General features: G+C 37.0%; 1 protein-coding gene across 4 annotated transcripts in view; it reads left to right on the forward strand.

The window, feature by feature from the left end:
* The window catches only part of ATRNL1 (attractin like 1), an 808,308-nt gene that overhangs the window by 108,899 nt on the left and 675,856 nt on the right, over positions 1 to 23,553 (forward strand). The gene's annotated exons all lie outside the window — the stretch shown is intronic.

Below are 23,553 nucleotides of genomic sequence, written 5' to 3' on the forward strand. Positions count from 1 at the left end.
CATTTTACATAAGCAAGAGTTTCCCTAGGGTGCATCTCTAGAAGTGAAATTGCTGTATCTGAGGATATTCACATCCTCAACTTTAGGACACATTTAGCAAGCCTAATTGCTTTTTGAGTCACTGTGATAACGTACCACTTCCTCCAGCAGGGTATAAGTGTTCTTGTTTCTTCTTAGTCCCATCAATACTTAATAATTATGAGGATATTTTCCTTTTGCCAGTGCAATGGATGTGAATGGTATCCTACTGATATTTTAATGTGCATATCCTGATTGATATAGTGAATAAGCATATTTTTATGCGTTCATTTGCACTTGTGTTTTTTGTTTAGTGAATTGCTTATTCACAGCCATAATTTTTTCTTATGTTTAAAATGTTATTTTTTCATTTATTGATTTTTCTATGTATATGAGTTTTATTGACCAATATGCTATTTTTAAAGTTTTTATTATATTTGGAAAATTTTCAGCAATTATTTCTTTTTAAAAGTTTTAGTTGAAGTATAATTGATTTAAGTGGTGTGTTAGTTTTAAGTGTACAGCAAAGTGAAGCATATATTCACTCTTTTTTTAGATTCTTTTTGTTGTACTCATTTTCTTTTCTAAGATCTGGAAAGAGACCAGTGTTTTGTTCTAAGATACTAAACATTCTTTTAAACTTACATGAAATTAACTATATGTTTAAATGAAATACAGTTTTCCACTGAATTGTGATTTGTTCTGTGCCCTTCACTTTCACACATATATTCTGATTTTTACTTTACTTGGAAAAAAAAGGAAGACAGAATTAAAGAAAATGAAAGACTTTTCCTTTGAGTAGCTTTGCTGATTAAATTTTTTTTTTTTTTAGTTTAAATAAAATGCAGTATTATATTTTAGTAGATAGGCTACTTTGCTGAACTTTTAGAAGATGTGTATTTGGAGAAATTATTTTTCAGTGGTGAAGTTAATTATTCTGGACTATAATTTCCACTTAGAAAAATTAGAAATTACCTCTTTTTAAGGCATGAGAGGACTATAAAGACAGTAAGAATATGTTGGTCAAGATTTAGGAGAGGTAAATGACAAAGGAAGTATGATTGGCATTTTGTACAACTGTTGTTCTGGAAACAATTGTGAGTCCTGAAAGCTTCCTGAGAAACTGAGCAGAACTTTTGTCAATCAATATGGAGGACCAAGTTGTATTTCTAGGTGTGCCAAGGAAGAGAGGTTTTTATTAATGATGTAGTCTGCTCCCTGAAGTTCTAAACCTAAGAGTGAGGATAAGCTTATCTTTGAAACATCATGCTCTTTGATTGGATTATGGTGATCTGCCCATGGCCTAAATTGGTGACAGAGAAAAGTAAATCCTCTCTTGAGTAAAATAGTATCATACAGAGGCTCAAATTAGTTCATTTACAATATATGTTGCAAAACAAAAAATAGTAAGTCTTAGAAAAAGAAAAGCCATGAAAAAAAACCCAGCCATTTGAAATATACCAATAGGATAATGGTGGTTTCCTAAAGAAATTATAAAATAATTAGGATTTTATGATCGAGGAATTACAGGTAGGAAAATATTGACAGACAACTGGAAACTTATACTAACTTGATTACTAAATAATCAAGTAGAAATTATAGAATTGGAAAATTGATTATTAACAAATTCTAGTCAAGGCTATGGTTTTTCCTGTGGTCATGTATGGATGTGAGAGTTGGACCGTGAAGAAGGCTGAGTGCCGAAGAATTGATGCTTTTGAACTGTGGTGTTGGAGAAGACTCTTGAGAGTCCCTTGGACTGCAAGGAGATCCATCCAGTCTATTCTGAAGGAGATCAGCCCTGGGATTTCTTTGGAAGGAATGATGCTAAAGCTGAAACTCCAGTACTTTTTGCGAAGAGCTGACTCATTGGAAAAGACTCTGATGCTGGGAGGGATTGGGGGCAGGAGGAGAAGGGGACAACAGAGGATGAGATAGCTGGATGGCATCACTGACTTGATGGACGTGAGTCTGAGTGAACTCCGGGAGTTGTTGATGGACAGGGAGGCCTGGCGTGCTGCAATTCATGGGGTTACAAAGAGTCAGACACTACTGAGTGACTGAACTGAGCTGAACACAGGTTAGACATAGCTGAGGGGGAGGTTAGTGAAACAGAAGATGGATCATATTGAAATAAAGAAAGACAAAGAATGAAAAATAGGGAAAGAAATATGAGGGACATGTGGAAATATTGTAACATGCATGTGATTGAAGTCCAGAAGAGGATTGAGAAAATAATGTAGAGCACTATTTGAAGTCTCAAATGCCTGAGAATTTTTAAGACAAAAGATGTCCACTTACAGATTGTGTATGAGTATGGAGGGGTGAGTACAAAGAAACATACACTTAGAAATATCATTGCAAAATTGATGAAAACCCAAATAGAATGAGAAAAGCCACCAGAGGGGAAAAAGACATATTCTCTTTAAAGGAGCAACACTAAGACTGACAAATAATATTTTTTTAATTGGAAAAATGGAATCTAGAAGGCATGGTGTCTTCAAATAGCTGAAGGAAGATAATCATCTGTCCAAAATTACCCAGTGAAAAACCCTTAAAAAATGAAAGCGAAGAATAGACTTTTCAGAAAAACAAGAATTGAATTTGACAATAGCAGATCTGTAATACAGAAAATACTGAATAAATAAAGAAAATTCTATTGAAGTAGAAGAAAAATAATCCTGGATACTGGAGGGAATAGAGAAATGGAAAGGGTAAATCTAAGTGATTATTTATTGTAAAATAGTATAATGGTAATTATAAAAAAGCCCTCTATGTCCCAACAAGTGAATAGAGGGAAAAATGAGAAGACTACTTCATGCATTTGGAAGAAAACAAGAAAGGAATGGAAAGGGAGCAGAATAAAATTGGGACAAATATAAAGGAAGATGGTTTAATGGTAATTGCTTCCCTGGTGACTCAGAGACTCGGGTTTGATCCCTGGGTCGGGAAGATCCCCTGGAGAAGGAAATGGCAACCCACTCCACTACTCTTGCCCAGAAAATTCCATGGACAGAGGAGCCTGGTAGGCTACAGTCCAGGGGGTTGCAAAGAGTCGGACATGACTGAATGACTTCACTTTCACTTTCATAATGGTAATAGAGGCTTAAATATATCAAAATTTAAACGCTTGTTAATAGCAGCATATAACTCAGGAAGAAGGGTAAATGTTGTTCAGTATTTCTAAGGTCTTCATATTATATGGGAATTAATTAGAAAACTAATTTAAAGTGGACATAATTAGTTAAGGATTTATATTATAATCATTAGGTAACAAAAAAGCACTCTATGTCCAACAAGTGAAGAGAGGGAAGAATAAGAAGACTACTTAGTGCATTTGAAAGAAAACAAGAAAGGAATGGAAAGGGAACAAAATAAAATTGGGACAAATATAAAGGAAGATGGTTTAATTAACTCCAAATATGTCATCATTACACTAAAAGTGAAGAAGGAAATATTCCAGTTACACTAAATGTAAGAGACTAAATATTCCAATCAAAAGCTAAAGATTTTTAGACTGGGTATAAAAATTAAAGCCTAGCCATATGCTTCTTAGAAAATATACAAAAAGTATAAAGGTATTTAGAGCAATTGAAAGTAAAGGGTGGAAGAAAGGTACATATTATGCAATCACGAAACAAAAGAATGTTGGTATAATTGTACTCAGTTCAGTTCAGTTCAGTCGCTCAGTCATGTTGGACTCTTTGCGACCCCATGAACCGCAGCACACCAGGCCTCCCTGTCCATCACCAACTCCTGAAGTCCACCCAGACCCATGTCCATCGAGTCGGTGATGCCATCCAACCATCTCATCTTCTGTCGTCCCCTTCTTCTCCTGCCCCCAATCCCTCCCAGCATCAGGGTCTTTTCAAGTGAGTCAGCTCTTCGCATCAGGTGGCCAAAGTATTGGAGTTTCAGCTTCAATATCAGTCCTTCCAATGAACACCCAGGACTGATCTCCTTTAGGATGGACTGGTTGGATCTCCTTGTTCCAAGGGACTCTCAAGAGTCTTCTCCAACACCACAGTTCAAAAGCATCAGTTCTTCAGCACTCAGTCTTCACAATCCAAGTCTCACATCCATACATGACCACGGGAAAAACCATAGCCTTGACTAGAAGGACCTTTGTTGGCAAAATAATGTCTCTGCTTTTTAATATGCTGTCTAGGTTGGTCATAACTTTCCTTCCAAGGAGTAAGCGTCTTTTAATTTCATGGCTGCAGTCACCATCTGCACTGATTTTGGAGCCCTAAAAAATAAAGTCTGACACTGTTTCCACTGTTTCCCTATCTGTTTCCCATGAAGTGATAGGACCAGATGCAATGATCTTTGTTTTCTGAATGTTGAGCTTTAAGCCAACTTTTTCACTCTCCTCTTTCACTTTCATCAAGAGGCTTTTTAGTTCCTCTTCACTTTCTGCCATAAGGGTGGTATCATCTGCATATCTGAGGTTATTGATATTTCTTCCAGCAATCTTGATTCCAGCTTGTGCTTCCACCAGCCCAGCGTTTCTCATGATGTACTCTGCATATAAGTTAAATAAGCATGGTGACAATATACAGCTTTGACGTACTCCTTTTCCTATTTGGAACCAGTCTGGTGTTCCATGTCCAGTTCTAACTGTTGCTTCCTGACTTGCATATAGGTTTCTCAAGAGGCGGGTCAGGTGGTCTGGTATTCCCATCTGTTTCAGAATTTTATTCTATCAGACCAATGAGAATTTAAGTCAGGCGTATGCCTGGAAAATATAATAATTCTGAATTTAAATGTACCTTATAACTCTATGGTAAGTAAAGCAAAACTGACAGAAGATGGGACAAATCATGGTATGATGTTTTAAACCCAGTTATTTTGGTAACTGTTAGTTCTTGAACACTAAAAGCCAGTAAAGATAGAAAAGATTTGAAAAGCTCAATTTATAATTTTGGAGTTTTTTTTACCAAAAAAACCCCAAATATGAGTGCATATTATCTTATGACTGCAGAATATATGTTGTTTTCAAGTACCCTGGGAACATTTTTCTAAAATTTACCTTATACTGGGTTTTAATGCAAGTCTAAAGAAATTTAAAAAGAATGAAATCATGCGAAGTAATTAACCACAGTGAAATAAATAAAAAGTAACTAGAAAAGGATGTCTGTAATTAGTAAACTCCTTAAAATTGGTTAGCTAAATTATGCAGAAAATTAGAAAACATTTGTACTGAATAATAGTACAAGATGATTATGATGCTGTCAAATAAAGACATTTATAACTTTAAATGCATTTATTAGAAAATATTTTAAACAGCCTGAAAATCAGTGGTCTAAGCTTAACCTCAGGAAGTCAGAATATAAGCAGGAGATTAATCTCAAAGAAAGAATAAGATGAATAAATGTAGAGTAAGACAATAGGAGATAGAGCACAAATTAGTGTGAAATAGAAAACAAACATGTGATAGAGATACAGCCATCAAAAATCAGCAAAGTTGGTTGTTTGTGGAGATAGATCCCCACCCAGATTTAGAAACAGAGATCACAGTTGGCCTTCTGTATGTGTGGGTTCAACCAATCATGGATTGACAATATTAAAAAGAAAGTTCAAAAAAGCAAACAGAACTTGAATTTGTCATGCACCAGCAGCTACTCGCCTAGCATTTACATTGTGTTTACAGCAGTTTACATAGCATTTACATTGTATTAGGTGTTATAAGTAATCTAGAAAGGACTTAGATTATACAGGAGGATGTGTATAGGTCGTATGCCATTTTATGTAAGGATCTTGAACATCTGTGGATTTTGGAATTGGCGAGGCTTCTGGAACCAATTTCCCACAGATACTGAGGGATGGCTGTGTACTCAAATAATCAATTTTCAGAATGAAAACGGACATTATGGACATTATAGACATTAAATGATAATAAATGAACATGATAAGCAACTGTATGAGAGTAACAGTTAATTTAAAAACATTAAATGGGCCATGTCAAATACCTAGAAAAATGAAACTTACTAGAATTGATGCATGAAGAGACAGAAAATTGGAATAATCTTATAACAAAGAAGTAGAGTCTATGCTTGAAATCCTCTTCCATTAAAGAAACAAACACAAAGCAAAACAAAATAAAACCCCAAACTCTCCAGGCCCAGATAACTTTATTTGTGAATGTTCCCAGATATTTAAGAAGTATATAGAAATAATACCAGTCATTCACAAAGTTTCAGAGAACAGAAATAATTATTTTGCAGTTTTATGGAGTAGCAAAACTTTGAGACAAAAATATGAAAAAGATATTACAGTAAGGAGATTATAGTGTTATCTTTTTTCATTAAAATAGATAAAAAAGCAGGTGAATCCAGCAATTTATGGAAAGAATAATACATTATTTGGATTCACTTTAAGAATAAAAGATTAAATAAAATTTCATGAAAGAATAATTAACACATTAAAAAAATAAAGAAATAAAGGCATATATTTTTCTCAAACAATACATAGGATGTTTATAAAAAATTTAACTTATATTCATGAAGAACCTCTAATGCAGTAGGAATAGAAGTAAACTATTCATGTAATAAAAGAAAAACTTTATTGCAAACATTAGAGTGTATTGTTGAAAAATTTCCCTTTAGAGTTAGGAATGAACAAGAGTGGTTACTATCACTGTTTCTATTCACTATTGTATTGGAATATCCAGACAGTGCAATAATACAATTAAAGTAAAAGGAAATAACAACGTATAAAAGATACATAGGTAATAGTTTGCTTGACATAAGATCAATATAAAGAAAATATAATTCTATATACCAAGAACAATTGGAAAATGATAATTTAAAATTAATATAAGATTAGGATGTCAAAAATGTGAGAAGTAAATGTCATGACATATATGCAGGATCTTTACATAGAAAACTCAAAAACCTTGTGAGAAATTGAAGGCCTAGATAAATGGAAGATACAGGGTTGGCCAAAAGGTTCATTTGGGCTTTTCCATAAGATCCTACAGAAAAACCCCAGTGAACTTTTTGGTCAACCCAATGTATTATGATAATTAATTGAAATACTCAGTATTGTAGAGATATCTATTCTGTCCTAATTGATCTTTAGATTTAATGTAATCCCAAAACACAATTGCAGAAAGTATTTTCTTTTAGAAGTTGACATGCCTATTTTAAAATTTATATGAAAATTCAAAGGATCAATCATAGCTAAAACTAGCTTTTAGAAGAACAAAGCTGAAAGTCTTCTCTTCTAGATCTCATGAATGTGAGGCTACAGTAATTAAGTATTGCTGCAAAGATAGGGACATAAACCATTATAGCAAATAGGAACTCCCCAGATAGACTTACACATTTATCAGAACTTTATAACATGGGGCTTTCCTGATGGCTCAGTGGGTAAAGAATCTTCCTGCAATGCAGAAGATACTGGAGGCGTGGGTTCAATCCCTGGGTTGGGAAGATCCCCTGGAGGAGGAAACAGTGACCCACTCCAGTATTCTTGCCTGAAAAATCCCATAGACAGAGGGGCTTGGAGGGTCGCAAAGAGTCGAACATGACTAAGCGACTAAGTACGGACACAGTCGGCACTAGAGAGTTGTTTTTTCAATAAATGATTCTGGGTTAGTGGTTATACAATTGAAATAAATGAATCCAGGGCCCTGTTTTACATCTCATACACAAAAATTAGTTTCAGATCAATGTAAATCTAGGTGTAGAGTACAAAATAATAAATATTGTAGACGATAACAGATAAATGTCTTTGTTTTTATTGGTGAAGAAAGACTTTAAAAATAGAATTTAAACAGTATTCTCAATAAAGGAAAAATGATAAACTGAACTATATACATGTAAAAATATCACTAAGAAACTGAAAAGGCAAACTGCAGTGTAGGAGGGACTGGCAATACATAAAGTCAACAAAGGTCACTTTTCCTGAATATATAGAGAAGTACTACAAATCAGCAAGAAAATGTCAGACAACTCAGTAGAAAATGGGGAAGCAACTTGAACAAAAATATATCCAAACGACAAAAACACATACTAAAAACTGCTCAACCTCAATTACCACAAGGTAATTTAAAATAACACTCAGATATCACTACACATCCACCTAAATGGTTAAAATTTATAAGGTGGTTTATCCAAGTGTGTATAAGCTGGTAGAAGCATTCTGAAAAACCTGTTGACAGTTTCTGCTAAATTTGAATACATTCATACACATATGTAATCTATGTATCCTATGAAATAGTTTTATAGCTATATATTCAACAAATGTATTATATATGCAAATATAGTATACAAATATACTATATACAAATATATATAAATATTGTGGGCTTCCCTGGTAGCTCAGAGGGTATAGAATCTGCCTGCAATGTGAGAAACCTGGGTTCAATCCCTGGGTTGGAAAGATTCCCTTGGAGAAGGAAACGGCTACCCACTCCAGTATTCCGGCCTGGAGAATTCCATGGACAGAGGCGCGTGGCAGGCTATAGTCCACGGGGTTGCAAACAGCTGGACACAACTGAGTGACCCTCACTTTTTCATAAAAACAGTACATGTAAATATAAATATAGTATACAAATACACTGTATTTCAGACACTTATTATGCAGAGAGATTGTCAAGGATAAACACACCAATGGCACGTTCATCAGTGTTTTGTAGAATACTGCTAACTAATAACATATTTGTGAAATTGTCTTGTGTCACTTTTCCAAAACCTCTGACAGTTACATTTTTAGAGAAATCACAAAATCTTGATAGTTCATTAAGTAGCTTTGAATTGTTTAGCCGCTCAATTGTGTCTGACTCTGTGTGACCCTATGGACTGCAGCCCGCCAAGCTTCCCTGTCCATCACGGTCTCCCAGAGTTTTCTCAAACTCATGTCCATTGAGTCAGCTTTGAATACTCTAATGTAAAAATAACTCTCATTATATCAAATTTAAGGAGCTATAGGAAATCATTTCATGGAACCAGATTAACATCATTATGAAAACATATTTCAAGTATATGTGATTTCAGAGATTTTTTTGAGATTTTAATATAGTACCACCAAAGCATTATCTAAAACATCCTGTATTTGTAGAAATTCTCATTTCTCAAAAATGATTCCTTTTGTATTTTGGGATGTTTTGTTTATTGGTATTACCCTTTGCTAAGAGACTTTACATTTGCTGTGATGATTTTTGGTACCAGGGCCATTAGGGCCTCCATGTCTTAGCCTCGTTAAATGAGATGTCTCATAATGTTTTTTGCATGTACGTGTTTATAGAGCTTGTAGCAGGAGCTCACATCTTCATTTTTCTTCTGTGTCAAGGCTTTTATGTAACAGAGACCTCAGATTTTTTTATCCTATTGTTGAAGTTGTTTTCTCTATTATTGTGTTCCTTTAAAACGCAATAACAAAAGCACCGTATGTTTTAACACATAAGATACATACAAAACATTATCATTTACAACTTACAGCTGTAATTATAAATTTGATATTTTTTTCCATTTTTTCAACTTAAAAAAAGATTTCAACTATACTTAGAAATACTAAAAAAGTAGTGTGTCTTATGTTTCCTCATGATTATATTCCGAGTTTGCATTTTGGTAGAACAGTATAATGTGTTCTTCTATGACTATTTTTTTGGAAAAAAGAAATCTTGTTACATAAAATTCTCCATTTTAACCATTTAAAGTTTACAATTCAGTGGTTTTTGTTTATTGATAACGTTATGCTGCCATCACTAATCTCAGAATATTTCCTTCTCCCTTAAAAGAACTCCTGTTCTTTCCTCTACCCTTTCCCTCCATCCCTTGGAAACCACTAATCTACTTTCTGTCTCTGTAGTTTTACCTATTCTCAGTATTTCATGTCCATGAAATGTACAGTATGTGACCTTTTGCATCTGGCTTCTTTCACTTAGGATAATTTTTTCAGGATTCGTCTATGCTGTAGTATGTTTCTGCACTTGATTCTTTGTAATGGCTGGATAATATTCCATTGTACGAATATACCACGTATTGTTAATGCACTCATCAGTTGATGGACAGTTGTTGGGTTGCTTTTTCTTTGGGCTATTGTGAGTGAGGCTGCTGTGAACCTTCTGTAGAGTTTAACTTTATATTTTGGTTAAAGTAATGGTTAAAGTGTTTTCAGGTTTCTCCTCTGTAAAGATACAATTTTCTTTTTAAAATAATAACCTTGTGGGGGTTACTTTTAGCTTATGTAAACACAGTTTCTCATTAAATTTTTTCAAAAAATTATTTTTAACTGGAAGATAATTGCTTTACAATATTGTATTGATTTCTGCCATATATCACATGAATCAGCCATAGGTAGATATATGTCCCCACTCTCTTGCACCTCCCTCCCACTTCCCACTCCATTGTCCTCCTCTTGGTAGCCCCTGTTTGAGTTCCCTGAGTCATACAGCAAACTCCCATTGGCTATCTATTTTACGTGTGGTAATTGCATATGTTTCCATGCGACTCTCTCCATTCATCCCACTTTCTCTCTCCCTCATCTCCCCCGGTCATATCCGTAAGTCTCTTTTCCCTGTCTGCATCTCCAGTGCTGCCCTGCAGATAGGTTCATCAGCAGCACTTTCTAGATTCCATATATTTTATACTAGTTTTAGCATCCATTAATAATTCTTGTGAGAAACAGTTATTACTATGATGATTACCATATGGTGGTATGCTAATGTTTTTCTGTATAAATATCCCAAGTTGTATGTTCACTTATATCAGTATGAAAGGATAGATTTTTATTTTATTCAATGTTTTATAATCTATTACTATTCCTTCTTTTGGTGCCCAAAGTGTCCCAGATTTGGCCTCTGTGAACTATTTCAGTAAGTGTTCCGTATTCTTTAGACACGTCCCCAATCACTCTTGTGCCTTTCTATACTTGTTGGCACAGGCATAAAATAATTTTTTTTTACATCTTATAGTTTCCCTGCTTGAGTAAGTCATTTATGTCTTCAAGGAACCTTGATTGCATCTAGTGTATGGTTGGTTGGTGGTGGTTTAGTCGCTAAGTCGTGTCTGACTCTTTTAAGACCCCGTGGACTGTAGCCTGCCAGCCTCCTCTGTCCATAGGGATTCTATAGGCAAGAATACTGGAGTGGGTTGCCAGTTCCTTCTCCAGGGGCTTCCCGACCCAGGAATCAAACCCAGGTCTCCTGCATTGCAGGCAGATTCTTTACCAACTGAGCTATGAGGGAAACTAGTATATAATTGTATTTAAAAACAAGATTAGGGGACTGGGTATGTTTATTACTTTTTTGATGTGTTTATCAGTTCAGCTCAGTTGCTCAGTTGTGTCCAACTCCTTGTGACCCCATGAACCGCAGCACCTCAGGCCTCCCTGTCCATCACCAACTCCCGGAGTTTACACAAACTCGTGTCCATTGAGTCAGTGATGCCCTCTAAACTTCTCCTCTGTCGTCCCCTTCTCCTCCTGCCTTCAATCTTTCCCAACATCAGGGTCTTTTCAAATGAGTGAGCTTTTTGCATCAGGTGGCCAAAATATTGGAGTTTCAGCTTCAACATCAGTCCTTCCAATGAACACCTAGGACTGATTTCCTTTAGGATGGACTAGTTCTATCTCCTTGCAGTCCAAGGGACTCTCAAGAGTCTTCTCCAATACCACAGTACAAAAGCATCAGTTCTTCGGTGCTCAGCTTTCTTCACAGTCCAACTCTCATATCCATACATGACCACTGGAAAAACCATAGCCTACACTAGACAGAGCTTTGTTGGTAAAGGATGTCTCTGCTTTTTAATATGCTATCTAGGTTGGTCATAACTTTCCTTCCAAGGAGTAAGCGCCTTTTTAATTTCATGGCTGCAATCACCATCTGTGGTGATTTTAGAGCCCCCCAAAATAAAGTCAGCCACTGTTTCCCCATCTATTTGCCCTAAAGTGATGGGACCAGATGCCATGATCTTCATTTTCTGAATGCTGATCTTTAAGCCAGCTTTTTCACTCTCCTCTTTCACTTTCATCAAGAGGCTCTTTAGTTCTTCTTCACTTTCTGCCATAAGGGTGGTGTCATCTGCAGATCTGAGGTTATTGATATTTCTCCCGGCAATCTTGATTCCAGCTTGTGCTTCCTCCAGCCCAGCGTTTCTCATGTTGTACTCTGCATATAAGTTAAATAAGCAGGCTGACAATATACAGCCCTGACGTACTCCTTTTCCTATTTGGAACCAGTCTGGTGTTCCATGTCCAGTTCTAACTGTTGCTTCCTGACCTGCATACATGTTTCTCAAAAGGTGGGTCAGGTGGTCTGGTATTCCCATCTCTTTCAGAATTTTCCACAGTTTATTGTGATCCACACAGTCAAAGGCTTTGGCATAGTCAATAAAGCAGGTGTTTTTCTGGAACTTTCTTGCTTTTTCCATGATCCAGTGGATGTTGGCAATTTGATCTCTGGTTCCTCTGCCTTTCCTAAAACCAGCTTGAGCAGCTGGAAGTTCATGGTTCACATATTGCTGAAGCCTGGCTTGGAGAATTTTAAGCATGACTTTACTATCATGTGAGATGAGTGCAATTGTGCAGTAGTTTGAGCATTCTTTGGCATTGCCTTTCTTTGGGATTGGAATGAAAACTGACCTTTTCCAGTCCTGTGGCCACTGCTGAGTTTTCCAACTTTGCTGACATATTGAGTGCAGCACTTTCACAGCATCATCTTTCAGGATCTGGAATAGCTCAACTGGAATTCCATCACCTCCACTAGCTTTGTTCCTAGTTATACTTCCTAAGGCCCATTTGACTTCACATTCCAGGATGTCTGGCTCTAGGTGAGTGATCACACCATCATGATTAACTGGGTCGTGAAGATCTTTTTTGTATAGTTCTTCTGTGTATTCTTGCCACCTCTTCTTACTATCTTCTGCTTCTGTTAGGTCCATACCATTTCTCTCCTTCATTGAGCCCATCTTTGCATGAAATGTTCCCTTGGTATCTCTAATTTTCTTGAAGAGATCTCTAGTATTGTTTATAGATCCTGTCAGAAGATAGAGCCAGGAGATTTACAAACATACATCTGTATCTATTTATAGAAATTGGTGTATATCTTTATTACTGTATATCTGTCTAAGCTGCATAATAATGTAATACAACATTATAGGATTTATTTTAGACTTCCTCTCCTTCATGCTGGTAAATCCCAAATCCCTTTTGAAAGTGAGAAATCCAGATCCCATTTTACAATTCATGTATTTTTTAATAAGTATCTGCTTATTAGGTACTGGAGGTTGGTTTATATATTGTAGTAAAGGTATCATATCTGGAAAAGCAGCTGTAATTTTTATCACTATCACTTTATTTTCTTGTTGTCTTTTGATTAGTAGGCTTTATTTTTTAGAACAGTTTTAGGTTTAAAGAAAAATTAGCAAAAGGTAGGGAGCAAGCAAGCATGCCCAAATACCTGCATATGTTCCCCATCCCCAGTCTATTATTAACATTTTGCATTAGTCTGGTACATTCGTTACAATTGATGTCAATATTGATCCACTGTTACTAACTAAAGTCCATAGTTTACATCAGGATTTACTTTCGTGTTGTAGGTCCGGTGGGTTTACACCATGCATAATGACATGTTCCACTGCACTGTATCATGCAGAATAGTTTCAGTTGCCCTTGAAATCATGTGCTCACCTCCTGCTCTCCCTGCCCAGCCCCTGGCAACTGTTGATATTTTTGCTGTCTCCATTGCTTTGCCTTTTCCAGAATGATATATAGTTGGAATCATACAGTATATATCCTTTTTTAGATTGGCTTCTTTCTCTTGGCAATATGTTTTTATGGTTCCTTGAAGTCTCTTCATGGCTTAATAGCCTATTTTATCACTGAATATTTTCTGTTGTATGGATGTGGTACAGTTGTTTATCCATTCACCCACTGAAGGACCTCTTGGTTATTTCCAAGTTTTGACAATTATTAATAAAGCTGCTATAAACTTTTTTTGCATCAATATAAATTTTCAACCAATGATAACAGTTTTTGGATTGTGTGGTAAGTGTGTTTAGTTTTTTATGATTATGTTTAGTGCTATAAGAGTGATTATACAATTTTTCATTCCTACCAGCAATAAATGTTGCTCTGCATCCTTGCTAGTTTTTGGTGTTAATGTTTTGAATTTTAGCCATTCTAATAGGTAGTGGTGAGTCATTATTTTAATTTGTAATTCCCTAATGCCCTATGATGATGCTGTGAAAGTGCTGCACTCAATATGCCAGCAAATTTGGAATACTCAGCAGTGGCCACAGGACTGGAAAAGGTCAGTTTTCATTCCAATCCCAAAGAAAGGCAATGCCAAAGAATGCTCAAACTACCGCACAATTGCACTCATCTCACACGATAGTAAAGTCATGCTCAAAATTCTCCAGGCCAGGCTTCAGCAATATGTGAACTGTGAACTTCCAGCTGTTCAAGCTGGTTTTAGAAAATGCAGAGGAACCAGAGATCAAATTGCCAACATCCGCTGGATCATGGAAAAAGCAAGAGAGTTCCAGAAAAACATCTATTTCTGCTATATTGACTATGCCAAAGCCTTTGACTATGTGGATCACAATAAACTCTGGAAAATTCTAAAAGAGATAGGAATACCAGACCACCTGACCTGCCTCTTGAGAAACCTGTATGCAGGTCAGGAAGCAACAGTTAGAACTGGACATGGAACAGCAGACTGGTTCCAGATAGGAAAAGGGAGTATGTCAAGGCTGTATATTGTCACCCTGCTTATTTAACTTCTATGCAGAGTACATCATGAGATGTACTGGGCTGGAAGAAGCACAAGCTGGAATCAAGATTGCCAGGAGAAATATCAATAACCTCAGATATGCAGATGACACCACCCTTATGGCATAAAGTGAAGAAGAACTAAAGAGCCTCTTGATGAAAGTGAAAGAGGAGAGTGAAAAAGTTGACTTAAAGCTCAACATTCAGAAAACTAAGATCATGGCATCTGGTCCCATCACTTTAGGGCAAATAGATGGGGAAACAGTGGCTGACTTTATTTGGGGGGGCTCCAAAATCACTGCAATGGTGATTGCAGCCATGAAATTAAAAGACGCTTACTCCTTGGAAGGAAAGTTATGACCAACCTAGAGAGCATATTCAAAAGCAGAGATATTACTTTGCCAGCAAAGGTCCGTCTAGTCAAGGATATGGTTTTTCCTGTGGTCATGTATGGATGTGAGAGTTGGACTGTGAAGAAAGCTGAGCACTGAAGAATTGATGCGTTTGAACTGTGGTGTTGGAGAAGACTCTTGAGAGTCCCTTGGACTGCAAGGAGATCTAACCAGTCCATCCTAAAGGAGACCAGTCCTTGGTGTTCATTGGAAGGACAATGCTGAGGCTGAAAGTCCAATACTTTGGCCACCTCATGCGAAGAGTTGACTCATTGGAAAAGACCCTGATTTTGGGAGGGATTGGGGGCAGGAGGAGAAGGGGACGACAGAGGATGAGATGGCTGGATGGCATCACAGACTTGATGCACATGAGTTTGAGTAAACTCTGGGAGTTGGTGATGGACAGGGAGGCCTGGAGTGCTGCGATTCATGGGATCGCAAAGAGTTGGACAAGACTGCGTGACTGTACTGAACTGAACTGAATGCCCTATGATGTTGAAGATTTATTCATATACTTATTTTGCCACCTTTATGTCTTCTTTGAAAGGCTGTATTTTCAGATATTCTGCCAACTTTTAATTGCGTTATATTCTAATTGTCGAGTTTTAAGAGTTCTTTGTATGTTTTGGATTCAAGTACTTTATCAGATATTTATTGGGAATAATTTCTCCAAGTTTGGCGTACTGTTTCATTCTCTGAATGATGTCTTTCAGAGAACTTAAGTTTTTAATTGTAATGAAGTTGAACTTAGCATTTTTCTTTTATAAATTGTCCTTTTGTTGCTGTATCTAAAGAGTCATGAATCTCATGGCCACCCTGTGGTTGTCCTGTGGTATCTTCACGGAGTTTTGTAGTTTTGTATTTTACATTTAGTCTTATGATTCATACTGTGTTAATTTTTGTAAAAGGTAAAAGATCTGTCAATTTTCTTTTCTTTTTTTTGCATTGGGATGTCCTGTTGTTTCAGCACCATTTTTTGAAATGACTGTCTCTCTCTGTTGAGTTGTTTTTGTTAGAAGCCGGTTGACTATATGTGGGTCTATTTCTGGGCTCACTGTTCTGTTCCATTGATCTGTGTGTCTGTTCTTCCCCTAGTACCATGCTGTTTTGGTTGTTGTATCTCTATGGTAAGTTTTGAAGTCAAGTAATGTCAGTTTTCTGAGTTTGTTCTTCTCCCACAATATTGTGTTGACTATTCCTCCTAGAGTTTTGACTGGGATTGCAGTGAATATATAGACTAGACTAGGAGCAGCGATGTCTTGATAATAGTAAATCTTCCTGTCCATATATATGGACTATCCCTTTATTTACTTCTTTGATTTCTTTGATCAGAGTTTTGTAATTTTCCTAATGTAGATCTTATCCACATTTTATTAGATTTATACCTGTTTCAATTCGTGTGGGTGCTATGTAAATGGTGTTGTGTCTTTATTTCAAGTATCTATTGTTTATTGTTGGTATGTAAGAAAGCGATTGACTTTCATATATTAACCTTGTATCCTGAAACTATAATCACTTATTAGTTCCAGGAGTTTTAAAATTGTTATTGTTGTTGATTGTTCGGTTTTTTGTACATAGATGATCGTGTTATGTGTGAAAAGACAGTTTTACTTATTCCTTCCCATTTTGTATATCTTTTATCCCCCTCCTCCTCTTTTTTGGCTTATTGCAGTAATTAGAGCTTCCAGTAAAATGTTGAATAGGAGTGGTACAGAATATATCTTGTCTTTTTCTTTTTCTTAGAAGGAAAGCATATGTTTTCTTGCCATTAAGCATAAATTTTGGATAATTTTTTTTTATCAAGGTGAGGAAATGCCCCTCTATTCCTAGAGTTATTATTCTTAGAGTTGTTAGAGTACTTTATATGTTCTAAATATAAATTCTTTATCAGATACATGACCTATAAATATTTTCTTCCATGCTGTGTGTTAGTTTTCATGTTATTTTTAGTGTCCTTTGAAGCTCAAGATTTTTTAATTTTTAAGACTCTCTTATCTGTTATACATTTTGTCACACCTGTGGTGTCATATTAAGCATCCTTTGCCTAATGCAAGGCAAGGAATGTTTGTTTCTACAGTTTCTTCTACAAGTTTTATCCCTTGTAGCTCTTAAATTTAGGCATTTTATTCACTTTTTAGTTAATTTTTGTATATATTGTAAGGGAAGGGTTCAGTTTCTTTCTTTTGGATATCCAGTGGCCCTAACACCATTTATTGAAAAGAGTATTCTTTCCTTTCTTTGAATGGGCTATTTTGGGCCCTTGAATTTCCACATGAATCGTAGGATTGTTTTTATTGTTCAGTTGCTAAGTGCGATCTCAGGACTGAAGGCTCCTCTACCCTTCACTATCTCCCGGAGTTTGCTCAAATTACTGTCCATCAAGTCGGTGATGCCATCCAACCATCTCATCCTCTGTCACCCTCTTCTCCTGCCCTCAATCTTTCCTAGCATCAGGGTCTTTTCCAGTGAGTCCGCTCTTTGTATCATGTGGGCAAACTATTGGAGCTTCAGCTTCAGCAGTCTTTCCAGTGAATATTCAGGATTGCTTTCCTTTAGGATAGACTGGTGTGATTGCCTTGCAGTCCAAGAGTCTCTCAAGAGTCTTTTCCAGCATCACAATTCAAAAGAAAAAATTCTTAGGTGCATAGCCTTCTTTATGGTCCAGCTTTCACATCTGTATGTGGCTACTGGAAAAACTGTAGCTTTGATTGTACGGACTTTTGTTGGCAAAGCGATGGTTCTGCTTCTAACTATGCTGTATTTGTCATAGCTTTACTTACAAAGAGTTTGTCAGTTAAAAAACATCCAATTGGGATTTTATAGAGTAAGTTGAATCTGTAGATCAGTTTGGAGAGTATGACCATCTTAACAATATTTTGTTTTCCAATCTGGGTAAAAAGATATCTTTTCATTTTTTAGGCTGTCTTTAATTTCTCTCCTCAATATTTTCTTGTCTTCCTGGTATAAATTTTATGTGTTTCATTAAATTTATTTCTAAGTGCTTTATTGTTTTCGATCCTGTTGAAAATTGTTTTATTATTTTTATCTTAATATTTTTCATTTCTTGTAATAGAAGGACAGTTTATTTTTTGCACATTGTTCTTTTAGCCTCCAAACTTGCTGAACTGATTTATTAGCTATAGCAGTTTTTTGTACGTTTATTTGAATTTCTCTGTAAGATCATGTCATTTACCAGTAGAGTTTTACTTCTTCCTTTCCCATCTAGAAGCATTTTATTTTCTTGCCCATTTTCCTTTCTATAATCTCAGATACAAAGTTGAATAGAAGTGACAAGAGTAAAAATCCCCTGCTTATTCCTGATCTTAGAGGGAGAACATTTTGTCTTTGACCTTTAAGTATGACGTTGCTGCTGCTGCTAAGTTGCTTCAGTCGTGTCCGACTCTGTGCGACCCCACAGATGGCCTCCTACCAGGCTCCCCGTCCCTGGGATTCTCCAGGCAAGAACACTGGAGTGGGTTGCCATTTCCTTCTCCAATGCATGAAAGTGAAAAGGGAAAGTGAAGTTGCTCAGTCGTGTCCAACTCTTAGCGACCCCATGGACTACAGCCTACCAGGCTCCTCCGTCCATGGGATTTTCCAGGCAAGAGTACTGGAGTGGGGTGCCATTGCCTTCTCCGAAGTATGATGTTAGCTATGATGTTAGCTGTGTGTTTTGTTTGTTAGTTTTGTAGATATCCTTTGTATTAGGCTGCTGTAACAAATTACCACAAACTATGTAGCTTAAAACAATGAAAAGATATTCTGTTACAGGTCTGGAGGCCAGGAATGCAAAATCAAAGTGTAACCATGGCCATGCCTCTTCCAGAAGTGCAGGGAAAAGGCCTTTCTTTGCCTCTTCTAGCTTGGCCTGTTAGTGTTCCCGGAGTTGTGCTTGAACCACTCCAGTTGCTGCCATAGTTACATTCTGGTTTTTGTTCTTGTTCAGTTGCCCAGTTGTGTCCGACTTTGTGACTCCGTGGACTGCAGCTTGCCAAGCCTCCCTGTCCCTCACCATCTCCCAAAGTTTGCCCAAGTTCATGTCCATTGCATGGGTGATGCCATCCACCCATCTCATCCTTTGATGCCCCCTTCTTCTGCCCTCAATCTTTCCCAACTTCAGGGACTTTTCCAATGAGTCTACTGTTTGCTTCACATGACCAAAATACTGGAGTTTCAGCTTCAGCATCAGTCTTTCCAGTGAGTATTCAGGGTTGATTTCCCTTGAGACTGACTGGTTTGATCTCCTTGCTGTCCAAGGGACTTTCAAGAGTCTTCTCCAGCACCACAGTTTGAAGGTATCAATTCTTTGGCATTCTGCCTTCTTTATGGTCCAGCTCTCACAGCCATACATGACCACAGGGAATACCATAGCCTTGGCTATAGGGACCTTTGTTGACAGAGTAATGTTTCTGCTTTTCACCACACTGTCCAGGTTTGTCATAATAGCTTCCTGCCAAGAAGCAATTGTCTTTCTGATTTCATGGCTGCAGTCAAAATTTGTAGTGATCTTAGATTCCAAGAAGAGGAAATCTGTCACTACTTCTACCTTTTCCCCCTCTGTTTGCCATGAAGTAATGGGACCAGATGCCATGATCTTTGTTTTTTAAATATTTAGTATTAGGCCGGTTACCTTACCTCCTCCTCTTTGCTGTGTGTCTCTTAAAGGGACCCTTGTCATTGGCTTAAGTCCACTGGATAAACTGTGATGAGTTCCTCATCTTTAAATCCTTAATTTAATTGTATCTGAAAAAAATACTTTTTCCGAATAGGGTAACATTCCCAGGTTCTGGAGATTAGGACACGGATGCATCTCTTGGGGTGGGCACCATTCAGCCTTACCAGGTTGAGGAATTTACCTTCTGTCTCTCTCTTGTTGGCTGTTCTTTTTTTATCAGGAAAGGGTGTTGGAATTTTTCAAGGCTTTTGCTGTATCTATTGGATATATATATATACACACACACACAAGTGGGATTGCTTGATCATATGCAGCTCTTGGCAGTTCAGTTTTTATTTTTATTTTTTTCAGGAATGCCCATACTGTTTTCCAAATTGACTAAACCAGTTTCCATTCCCATCAGTAGTACTTCTATATCTTTTCTTCACATCCTTGCCAACACTTAGCTTTTCAAACTTGTTCATTATTTTAAATTAAAATATAATCGACATATAACATTATATTAATCTTAGGTGTACAGCTTAGTGAATTGATACATGTTTGTGTTGTAAAATGATTACAACAGTAAGTTTAGTTAACTTATACGTATAGTTATGAATTATTTTTTCTTGTGATGAGAACTTTTAAATTCTTAGCAACTTTCACATATAATGCAGTATTGTTAGCTATAATCACCATGCTGAATATTATATTATCAGGGCTTACTTGTCATATAACTAGAAACTTACGCCTCTTGACCACCTTTACTCATTTCACGCACCTTTTACCTCCTGCCTTTTGTGTCCACCAATCTAGCCTCTATAAGTTCATTAAAAGATTTTTTTAGATTCTACATATGAGTGAGATCATAATGTATTTGCCTTTCTCTGACTTATTTCCCTTAGTGTAACGCCCTCAAGGTCCATCTGTGTTGTTGGAAATGGCAAGATTTCCTTTTTTGTGGCTGAATAATATTTCTCTAGCTTTTTCTAGTCAACAGTTGATGGGCACTCAGGTGGTTTCCACGCCTTAGTTATTATAAATAATGCTGCAATGAATATGGGGGTGCAGACATCTTTTTGAAATAGTTATTTCACTTGGATAAATAGAGTGGAATTGCTGGATAATTTGGTAGTTCTATTTTTTGAGAAACCTCCATACTGTTTTCCACAGTGATTGAACCAATTTATAGTCCCATCAACAGTTTTTAAGTGTTCCCTTTTCCCACATCCTCACCAGCACTTGTTATTTCCTGTTTTTTTTTTTATAATACATTCCAACAAGTACGTGTGTGTGGGCGGTGGTATCTCATTGTGGTTTTCATTTGCATTTCCTTGTTGAGTGATTTTCATGTATCTGCTGACTGTTTGTCTTCTTTGGAAAAGTGTCTCTGCAGATCCTCTGCTCATTTTTAATTAAATTGTTCTCTTTGTTTTTCTATTGAGTTATGTGAGTTTTTATACGTTTTAGAGATTGCGTTTTCTCCACTCCGCAAAGCCAGGCCTGCTCCGGAGAACCTGTTATTTATTTTGCTCAGGGCATTGCCTGAAGTGTGCAAGTGCCTAAAGTGTGCAAGGTTATGGACATTTTGCCACTCAACAGAGTGGAGCCAGTTATACACGTGTGCTCGTGCATGACGTGTAGAAACTCAAGTGTACTGTCTGCGGGGTGTGTTTGGGGTACTGGCTACATGGGGGAGGGATTTATGCATATGCTAGCTTGGGTGAATCTACTTCATCCTATGAAGTTTATGGGTGGGCTTCTTGGTGAAGTTCTGAGGAAGTTAGTAGAAACCTTTGCCCTTCTTGGGTTTTGTACGCTGGTTGCTGAGAGCCCTGTTTTCTCTCCCCTCTGATCCCATTATTGTTTTGGATGGCCTGAAAAAGAAGTGGGCTTCTTCGGCATTGCCCTGCTTGGGTGGACGCTAGTCACCCACTAGGCTCTCTCTTTGCTCATGGGTGAAACAGCAGCTTGGAGAAGTTTCTCTTGGCAGTGAGCTGTTGCCTTGGGGCAGGTGAAGTGAGAAAGTTAAACTGTCACTAATCGCTTCAGTCCTGTTCTTGGAATTTTTGCTCTAAGTAGTGCTAGGACTTCTCTGTTGGACTGCTGGGCTCTTACAAATGTACTCCTGTCTCCAAGTAGTTGAAATCTTACTGCTTCTGTGGGAGCACCAAGGTGCTGTTGACTGAAAAAATAATGCACAACCTAAGGGTTCAGAATTCTGTTTTATTTGGTGGACATATCTAAGGACTTAGGCCCAAGACACAGCATCTCAGATAACTCTGAGAGACTGCTCCAGAAAGGCAAGCGAGAAGCCAGGTTAATAGGAGTTTTTGCAGCAAAGTCCATGTAGTCAGAACATCAGAAGATTATTGTTACTTAAGGAAAACCAGACATCTCAAATTAAGGAACTTAGCACTTTTTCTACATATGAAAAGATACAAAATCTAGGCTCATAGGAATCATTGCTTTGAGATGCACCTCAGCTATCTGGGGCCAGATGCTTCTCATCCTGAATCTGCTCAGGGTGCTCTGTTCAGGGTGGCCTCACTGGCAGGCATTCTGTTTCCATTCTGAGTTTCCTCAGGGCTCACCATCGAGGTTGCAGTGTGATTGCTCGATGGCTGCAGCATCCTTTTTTTTTTTTTTTTTACTGATATGACAGGCAATATTTTTTATTCACAGCAGGAAAATCTTATTACAGCACCTTGATAATGTGTCTCCTCTGTGTCTTCTTATTCTGGCTTATTAAAAAATTCAACATTTTCATATGCCATCCCATTGCCTTTTGGCTCTTATTGTTTCTGATGAGAAGTCAGTTATTTATCTTATTGGGGTTCTCTTGTATGCAAAGAACCTTCTTGCTGTTGCCCAAGATTTTATCTTTGGCTTTCAGTATTACTATTTTATGTCTGAATGTGGCTCTTTCTGTACTTTTTTCTTACTTGCAGTTTGTTGAGCTTCTTCGATATGTATGCTAATGTTTTTCATCAAATTTAGGAAGTTGTCAGTCATTATTTCTCAAACAATTTTTTACCTTTTCCCCCTCTATCTTAGAATTCCCAGTAAATGCATGCTCTTGCTGTTAATGGTGGTGTACATTTCTCATAGACTGTTCATTTTCCTCTCTGTTTTTAGAACTACAGAATCTCTACTGATTTATCTACTAGTTCACTGATTTTTTTCTTTTACCTGCTGAAATATGCTATTGAGCCTCTCTGCTAAATTTTAAAATTTCAATTTTATACTTTAAAACTCCACATTTTTCTTTTCCTGGTCATTTTTCTTTGTTGATGCTTTATATTTAATAAGATATTGTTATACTTCTTTAAATTTTGTTTTCTTTAAGTGTTTTTAATAGCTGCTTTAGAGGCTTTTTCTGTTTCATCTGGCATCTGGGTTCTCTCAAAGGGTGTTCTGTTGCTTGCTTTTATTCCTGTCCATGGCATAGGTCACACTTTCCTATTTCATTGCACGCATAATTTTCCCTGAAAGCCAGGCATTTTAGGCAGTACATTGCAGCAACTCTGGATCCTGACTTTTCCTCCCTCCCTGAGGCTGCTGTAATTTCATTTGTTTAGGGACTTGGCTGAATTCTTTTAGTGACGTCTCTCTTTCTCCACATGCGTCCTCTGATGTTCCTCTTCAGATGGTACAGGCTGGGGAGGCACATAGTCACCCTGGGATGATTGGGATTTTAGCAGAGTTCTTCAACTTTTTCCTCTGAGCTCTTTGTTAAGCTATCTCCTCGGTTTGTATCACCTCACCCGC

This window comes from Bos indicus, chromosome 26 (genome assembly GCF_029378745.1).
Source record: "Bos indicus isolate NIAB-ARS_2022 breed Sahiwal x Tharparkar chromosome 26, NIAB-ARS_B.indTharparkar_mat_pri_1.0, whole genome shotgun sequence".
Lineage (NCBI taxonomy): Eukaryota > Metazoa > Chordata > Mammalia > Artiodactyla > Bovidae > Bos > Bos indicus.